Below are 9,372 nucleotides of genomic sequence, written 5' to 3'. Positions count from 1 at the left end.
ACCGGCCATGTCGCCGCCGCCGCTTTAGCAACCGCAGCTCGCTCCCGAGTGCGTCACCGCACTCAGGGCACTCCTTGGGGGCCTCCCAGCCCCTCAGCTGGCCTCCTAGCGCACCGCAACCCTGCGCCCGCTCAAACCCGAACTCCGACCACCGCCGCGAGCTCTATTCCGGCGAGCTCCGGCCATCCCAGCTGCTGTTGCTTGCTGGAATGGATGCGCGCGTGTGCCAGCAATCCATAGCCGCAAACCACGCGCCAAACCATCGCCCGTGGCACAAATCCGAGCCGCACCGACGTCATTTGGGTCACCGTCGGCCAGCCTCCGGCGATTGCCGACGTGGCGCCGACGTGGCTTCATCTTTAGTGGCTAACGACGCCACTAAACTAACCCCTAGCTCACTGACGGATGAGCCCCACTCTCTAATTAACCTGGTTTAGTTTCTGCTTAGGTTTAACTAACCACAAGGGCCCCACAGGTCAGTTTGACCTGGCCACGTCACCTGTTGACCAGACCCCACCTGTTTGTGTCACTAGCCTGTTCTGGGTCACTGACCAATGGGCCCCACTATCAGGTTTGACCTGGACCGGCATGTTGACCTTGCTGGCGTCACCCAGACGCAATGCTGATGCAGTAATTGATTTTCTGGATTTAAAGTAATTAGAAAATTCCAGAAAATGCCCAAAACTTCTAAAAATCATAGAAAATTATCTATAACTCCAAATAAGATAAATTATATATGAAAAATTATCAAAAAAATCCAATCTATCCATTTATGCTAGTTTCATGCATGTTAGAACACCTTAACCTTGCTGTTTAGGTGAAACAAGTTAATGCACTAGTATGACTTCATAAAATGGGTTTGCATTTGAATCCTTGGTTCAAATGGACTCATTTCAATATGTTCTAGCTTGCATTAGCCCAAAACACATTCATATTGCCATGTCATAGCATGCATCATATTGTTGCATATCGTCATGTGTTGATTGAGTTCTTTCTCGGTTGCCGGTGTTTGTCCCCTCTCGATAGACGTGGTTCCGACGATGTGATCGATGACACCGATGAAGAACTATACTATCTTCAGAAGTGCCAGGCAAGAAAAACCCCCTTGTTCATTCCGATACAATCCCACTCTCTCGCTCCTGATCTCTTTTACTGCATTAGGACAACAGCGATTCAATTGTTACATGCTGCGGTAGTTGAACCCCTTTCCTCTGCATGACCTGTCATTGCCACAGTAAATAGATGAAACCCACTAGCATGAGTAGGAGTTGTTTGAGCCCTGATGTGCCTACTCATTCATGCTTGTTTGTCATGCCTGCTACTGCTTAGAGTTGAGTCAGGTCCGATTCATCGGGGATGAATTGGAATGTGGTGAACATGTCCTACTGTGTGTGAGCTAAGTGTGTGAACACAATTTGGTAAAGGCAGCGGTGAGAGGCCATGTAGGAGTACATGGTGGGTTGTCTCATTGCAGCCGTCCTCAGGAACTAAGTTCTGTGTTTGTGATCCATGAACAGTTACTACCACACATTGGGTTCCGGTAACTCAGCCCCTCTCGGCTTATTAATCAACTCGAACTCTGTCCAGGAGTTGCAACTAGTTTCTGGTGTTTGTAGGTAGTGTTAGTAGTCTACCAAGTGGCACCCGGTACAGGTGGGCTTGAGACAGACTAGGCACAGTGGCACGGTGTACCAAGTGGCACCCGGATGGTGGGCTTGGGAACCCTGCACACATCATTTGGGGCCGTGAGCGACACCCCAGCCGGATTTCCTTGCGGATGGATCCCGAATAGGCGATAAAACTAGACTAGAGACTTGTTGGTTAGTCAGGTCGTGGCCGACACCCTCGCCCAGTTTCCGCTTGAAGGTTGTCGAGGTACACGAATAGCCGGATTCCTCAAATATGGAAACTTGGACCCCTTGCATAGTTCATAGAGAAGTGAAAGTGGATACTCTAAAACTCGAAAGATAAGCGTGAGTGCTATGGATGGCATTCTCGCAGGGAGACGGGAGCGGATCCATAGTGGAGTATTGATATGGTGAATTTGTGGACTCATGTGCGCCACCTCAAAAGAGTTGCTTGCAGTCATAGTTCAGGTTAGCCACCGAGTCAAAGCTGGCTTGCTGCAGTTAAACTCCACTACCACTTTGTTGATACCGATGCATATGTAGTTAGTTCTGATGTAAGTCTTGCTGGGTATATTTGTACTCACGTTTGCTTAATTTATGTTTTTGCAGAGAGACTTCAATCTTGCTAGTAGTTCCACGTGGACTTCGACGGTTAGCTTGTTACCTCAGCTACGATCTTGTACCCTTGGGAGGGTCTTGTAGATAGTCAGGCTTCTCAGCCTTTTTCATTTGTAGATGTCTGTACTCAGACATGTTAAGCTTCCGCATGTGCTTGTTGCTTGTATGCTCTGTATGTTGGGTCATGAGACCATGTTTGTAATATCTTGGCTCCTCGGAGCCTAATGAATAAATACTCTGAGTCGTAGATTCTTGTTGTGATGCCATGTTGTATTGCACATATTGAGCATATTGTGTGTATGATTGAAATGCTTGGTATGTGTGGGATCCGACAACCTAGTTGTTTATCCTTGGTAGCCTCTCTTATGGGGAAATGTAGGTCTGGTGCTTCCATGAGGCATAGTAGTCCGCTATAGCCCGGTTCATCGGAGCCCTGCTAGCCCAGCACTACTGCTCTGGAACACTTGACTGGCCGGCATGTGATTCACTTCGTTCCTGTGTCTGTCCCTTTGGGGAAATGTCACGCGGTGACATCCGTAGTCCTGCCTAGCCTGCTACAGCCCGGTTCACCGGAGTCCTGTTAGCCCAGTGCTATAGCCCGGATTCACACACTGCTAACCGACATGCTCGATGTTGATTCATGTATGCCTGTCCCCATAAGTTAGTGCCACTTTGGGTTCATGACTAGTCATGTCGGCCCGGGTTCTCTGTCATATGGATGCTAGCGACACTATCATATACGTGAGCCAAAAGGCGCAAATGGTCCCGGGCCATGGTAAGGCGACACCCGTGGGAATACCGTGCGTGAGGTCGCAAAGTGATATGAGGTGTTACCAGATAAATCAATGTGACTTGGAATCGGGGTCCTGACAGCTTTGGTATCAGAGCCTGACTGCATGTAGGATTACCAAGCCAAGTTGGTCGAAGTTGTGTGTAGAAATGATTTAGTTATATAAGGGAATTGATTGTGGAAGGGAACGTAAGCCTCTTTTTACTCCTTATCCTCATGACCTTCTAATCTGAGTCATCTTATCTTTTCTACGGGGTTAAGAACTAGGCTTCTCTTCTATCTCTCAGGACGATGTGTTACTAAACCGTACTTGCCTAGGATTGTTGAGTTCAAGCCTCAGTCCAGTTCCTACTACTTCCATATGTTTATAGCTGGCCTCAGAACCTTGATATTGTTATGTTGAGTGGTTATGCCACCATTTTTGCAGGATGTCTCAAATCATTTTGAGCATTTACAGTCGTTATGTTGTCCGAGTCATCCCAGGTTTCTAGATAGTCTGATGCACTTGCAAATCTTTCCTCCATGTTCCGTTGTATTTTGGGCCAGATTAAGCACACTAATCGGTGTGTTGAGGTACTCTGTTGCCTTGACGTGTATGTTGGAGTTGGTACTATGACCCTAGGTGTCCTCGAGAATTTAGCAATGCTTCCATATCCCCAGTGTGATGATTCTGGCCATCATTCTTGAAAGCATCCCGTGATGCCATTTAGTAGTAGGTATTCTACTCCTGTGTTCTTGACCCAAGAATCACTCTGTTACTTCCTGTTGATATTGTTGCTAGTTCCTTCAGGATATTAGTAACCTTTGTGATAGTCCTTGAGGTCCGTGGTATTCCCTTCTTCCAAATACCATGAACCCTTAAGGCAGAAATTCTTTGAACCAAAAGATTACCATTAGAGTACTCCTGAGGAGTTCTCCATCCATAATTGTGATTCTGCCAGTTCTACCTTTCTGCATGGGTTATCCGGAAGAAATATGTTGAATTGTTCGACATACTAATCTATGCATCCACAACTCAGAAAGTTATATGTTCCTTTGAGTTGTCCCCCTTCAGTTATATTCCGACCTTCATCTATCAATTGATAGTCAGGAGTAGTCGTGCACTCGTGTTATCGTTGCCTATTACTCTTGTGGTTCGTCAAGCCATTCTATTCCAGAATGACTAGGAGAAACAAACTCCAGTACCTCATCCATATCCAGGATTGGGTCAAAGCAGTTGTAATCCGCAAATCAAATGCCAATCTAGCTTTTGATTCTGTTCTACCTTGGAGTATTACCATCTTTATATTAAGAATGTCATGGAAATTGCACACCATCCTATGAACTCTTGATACAGTGATACTTCTTGCCATCATTATTCATTCCTTGGTCCCCATGTTATTGTAACCGGAACGTCGACAAGTGAATCGTGATGTGTGAAATCAATACTCCTAGCAACCCCGTTGCTTGGTAGTTAATGGACAATAAACTCATTCTTAGCGTGTTGGTTATTGAATCATCATTCTAAGATTCGTCATGCTACCTAGTCCTTATTTTCGGAGCACTATTCGATCAATGAGTTAGGATTGTGTCAAACCCTTGCTCTATTGGTCACATCGTCTTGCCTCGCAAAGCAAGATTGTTCTCGAGCTTAGTAACATATCGGTGGTTCGTGAATTTCCGAATATCTTCTCGGAAGTGTTACCAGGTTGTCACCTGACCGCTATGTTGAGTTCGTGGTCAAGTTGGTTTTCTTATAAACCACCCCTTCTCCAAGAATTTGTGTTGGATACCCTGAAATAGTTGATTAAGCTAAATGACAACTTGGAGAGTTGGAATATGATAGCTTGTCCGACTTAGTTCATACCAAAGGGATATCCTTGTGTTTTGATAGTTCTTGAAGCAAGATGATATCTTCATCAATTGGTCCTCATGATCAATTGCTGGGTCTATCATCTTGTCAAAACTTTGACTTGAGTATGGGCTATCGTCAAGTCAAATCAGAACCAACGATGTTTGTAATGTTGCCTTACTCGTGGTTGACCCCTCGAGCATACACCATTACATCTTTTGGTCTGACCAATGCTATCACCGTGTTCACATGATGGTGGAAGTCCAGTGATAAGGAAATTCCGATGAGTTGCTGTTGAGCCCATCAGTAGCATTTTGTCTCCCTGTGATTCATGTTGAACATCAACCTAGTATTGGAAACTTTGTAAGCAATTCCTTCGTGTTCCGTTCATGAAGCTTATGCTTGGATGGAAGAAGTGACTTCCTCAAATTCATGTGCATTTGGAGCAAGTTGCCGCCATGAGTTCAAGAAAGATTGTTTTGTTTCCTCTGGTACCATCCCAAGTTAGTTGTGCATGTGCGAATGTATTATATGGTTTGGTAGATTAATTACCTCCACTCCATATGTATTCCCTAGCACACCAAGCCACTGATTGATTTGTTCAAGGAGAAGAAGTTCCTTCTTAAGAGCATGCCTTATGCAAGGACTTTGTTATCCTCGATGATGGTTCCCCACCTGAACTCGGTAGTGTTTTTATTATAAGACTACTACGTGGTCATGCTTGTCCGGGACAACATGTTCACATGTGTTAGCAGAACCAGCTCATGTTTTGGAGCTTACTACCATAGTCCATTTCCCGAGAATCTCGCAACGCCATCTCGTCGATTTGTGTTGCAAACTTTCATTTTCTTCTTGACTCGATGGGTCTGGAATATCATGTTACCAACTAGATCTGAATCCCAGGCAGATATGATGGTTGGAATTTTTCCAAGATCTATGATGTAGGTCCCCGACAAGGTTGATGTTCTGGCCGACAAACCTAGCTAGAAGATCTATCATTGTAGTATCTTGATTGAGCTATTTAACCATCTTCTCCATGAGGATTTAGTGTGACTTATTCTTGAAGTTGTTCCTTAGGGATCCTTGTGCTCTTAGTTTCTTCGATGATTTTATAACCATTAGAATGTTGGAAACACTCTCGACTGTTGAGTTCTTCCCCAGTTACCAGAATCATTCCCAACATTTGCATTTTGTTCCCAGCTTGCACCTCAGTAGTTGTTGTTCAGGATCATCTTCAAAAGTGGACTTACCATGGGTACCATCCATTTCCTATGATAAGCCAAAAATCATCCATTGCGTTGTCTTCAACAAGGTAGTCCACATCATCCATCCTAGCCGGAGTATGCCATTTTTTTGGAACCCCTTCCAACGATCGATTGTGCTTACCTCAGGCTGTTATAAAGAGTTTCAATGATCTTTGTATCAAAAGTAATTCTTTTGCCACTTAAGGGAAATGCTCCATGAGTCACCTTTCCCTAAGGTGTCCCGTTATGGAATCATGGCAATTATCTCCTCGCTACTTTGAAACCATGCACCATCCTACTCCGGCGTGGAATTGTTGCCTACCAATTTGAACCCTTGTCATCTATTACCTCCCATCTCTCTCGATGTGTGTTTTGTGTCTCAGCCCAAGAGATGTTTCAACATCTCACTCCATGAGTTGATCTTGAGTTGCTCGATCTTTGAGAAGATCGTTTCCTGTAGAGTTTCCTTCCGTCGACATCGTGTTGGATGAAGATCTCGAAGACAAAGACGTCAAGAGCAATGTGATGCAATATATCAGTATCTTCGAGAAGGCAGTTGGATCGAGAAGACTGTGATAGTTTTGTGACCCCTCTGTCTTCTTACTTCACTTCTTGAATCTCGGGACGAAATTCTTGTTTAGTAGGGGTGAGTTGTCACGGCCCTAGATTTGCTTGTAACTAGTTGCATGAAAGCATTCATGTCATCATGTTTAAATTTAAGAAATTTGAATTGGGGATTGATAAACCCTAGCACAAATGCAATTGAAATAGGTTCAACCAAAATATTTTCAATGACCTCAAAATATCCTTTTAAAATGTTCATGATTTATGGAAAAAGGTGAAAGCCTCTACCAGAGATGATGCATATTTTTCCAGGACATTTTGGTCATTGAATTAAATCATTATGGTATTTGAGTTGGAGTTTAAAATTTACCATTAAATATTAGTTGCTCCAAATATTCTGAAATTTGTTGTGTGGTTTGAAAATAATTCAAATATTCCTCACAAAAATTTATAGAATTAACCAAAGTGTTTTGGTTAGTATTTTATTTGCAAAATAGTAGCAGAAATTAGAAAAACTGAAACAAATAAGAGAGAGAGAGAGGGAGAAAGCACTTACCTGGGGCTCACCTGACACGGCCCAGCCCACCTGAGCCAGGCGCCAGTCGTCTCCTTCCTTTGCCAGGAGGACGACGACGTGGCGCACGCACAGGAGGCGAAGCCACCTCCTGCTTCCACCTCCTGCTTCCTCCCCACTCTGATCCAACGCGCTTGGAGACGCCCGAGCCCCTGGTCCTTCCCCTCTCTCACAGCTCACTCTCCCCTCCTCTGCTCTTCCTCCCTCGCACGCCACTGAGCGAGCTCGCCGACGCCGATTGCCGTACCCGCGGCCACCGCCACCGCCTCGCCTCTCCGAGCTGTCCACGAGCTCCGCCTCATCTGCCTCTTCCTCCTCGATGATCCGCCCGGCCTCGGACGCGCTCCACCATCGCCGTTTCCGTCGCCGGCCACCGAGGCACCTCGTCGGTCGATTCGCCACTACCAGTGTGCTCGCGAGCCTGCCGACCACCACTACAGAACCGCTGTGAGTGCCTCTTCCTTTCCCCTCTACTCTCGTGCCCACGCTCGTCCCCTAGCTCCGTTCCCCGCCACGCCCGAGAGCTTCTGCCATTGGCCATGTCGCCGCTGCCGCTTTAGCCACCGAAGCTCGCTCCCGAGCGCGTCACCGCACTCAGGGCACTCCTTGGGGGCCTCCCAGCCCCTCAGCTAGCCTCCTAGCGCACCGCAGCCCTGCGCCCGCTCAAACCCGAACTTCGGCCACCGCCGCAGGCTCTGTTCCGGCGATCTCCGGCCATCCCAGCTGCTGTTGCTTGCTGGAATGGATGCGCGCATGTGCCAGCAATCCGTAGCCGCAAACTGCGCGCCAAACCATCGCCCATGGCACAAATCCGAGCCGCGCCACCGTTGTTTGGGTCACCGTCGGCCAGGCTCCAGCGATTGCCGACGTGGCACCATCTTTAGTGGCTAATGACGCCACTAAACTAACCCCTAGCTCACTGACGGATGGGCCCCACTCTCTAATTAACCTGGTTTAGTTTCTATTTAGGTTTAACTAACCACAAGGGCCCCATAGGTCAGTTTGACCTGGCCACGTCACCTGTTGACCGAACCCCACCTGTCTGTGTCACTAGCTTGTTCTGGGTCACTGACCAGTGGGCCCCACTGGTCAGGTTTGACCTGGACTGGCCTGTTGACCCTGTTGATGTCACCCAGACGCAATGCTGATGCAGTAATTGATTTTCTGGATTTAAAGTAACTAGAAAATTCTAGAAAATGCCCAAAACTTCTAAAAATCATAGAAAATTATCTATAACTCCAAATAAGATAAATTATATATAAAAAATTATCAAAAATCCAATCTATCCATTTATGCTAGTTTCATGCATGTTAGAACACCTTAACCTTGCTATTTAGGTGAAACAAGTTAATGCACTAATATGACTTCATAAAATGGGTTTGCATTTGAATCCTTGGTTCAAATGGACTCATTTCAATATGTTCTAGCTTGCATTAGCCCAAAACACATTCATATTGCCATGTCATAGCATGCATCATATTGTTGCATATCGTTATGTGTTGATTGAGTTCTTTCTCGGTTGCCAGTGTTTGTCTCCTCTCGATAGACGTGGTTCCGACGATGTGATCGATGACACCGATGAAGAACTATACTATCTTCAGAAGTGCCAGGCAAGAAAAACCCCCTTGTTCATTCCGATACAATCCCACTCTCTCGCTCCTGCTCTCTTTTACTGCATTAGGACAATAGCGATTCAGCTGTTACATGCTGCGGTAGTTGAACCCCTTTCCTCTGCATGACCTGTCATTGCCACAGTAAATAGATGAAACCCACTAGCATGAGTAGGAGTTGTTTGAGCCCTGATGTGCCTACTCATTCATGCTTGTTTGTCATGCCTGCTACTGCTTAGAGTTGAGTCAGGTCCGATTCATCGGGGATGAATTGGAATGTGGTGAACATGTCCTACTGTGTGTGAGCTAAGTGTGTGAACATGATTTGGTAAAGGTAGTGGTGAGAGGCCATGTAGGAGTACATGGTGGGTAGTCTCATTGCAGCCGTCCTCAGAAACTGAGTTCTGTGTTTGTGATCCATGAACAGTTACTACCACACATTGGGTTCCGGTAACTCGGCCCCTCTCGGCTTATTAATCAACTCGAACTCTGTCCAGGAGTTGCAACTAGTTT

This window comes from Triticum dicoccoides, chromosome 2A (assembly GCF_002162155.2).
Source record: "Triticum dicoccoides isolate Atlit2015 ecotype Zavitan chromosome 2A, WEW_v2.0, whole genome shotgun sequence".
NCBI lineage: Eukaryota > Viridiplantae > Streptophyta > Magnoliopsida > Poales > Poaceae > Triticum > Triticum dicoccoides.
The sequence above is the reverse complement of the archived record's forward strand: the minus strand, read 5'-3'. Positions refer to the sequence as shown.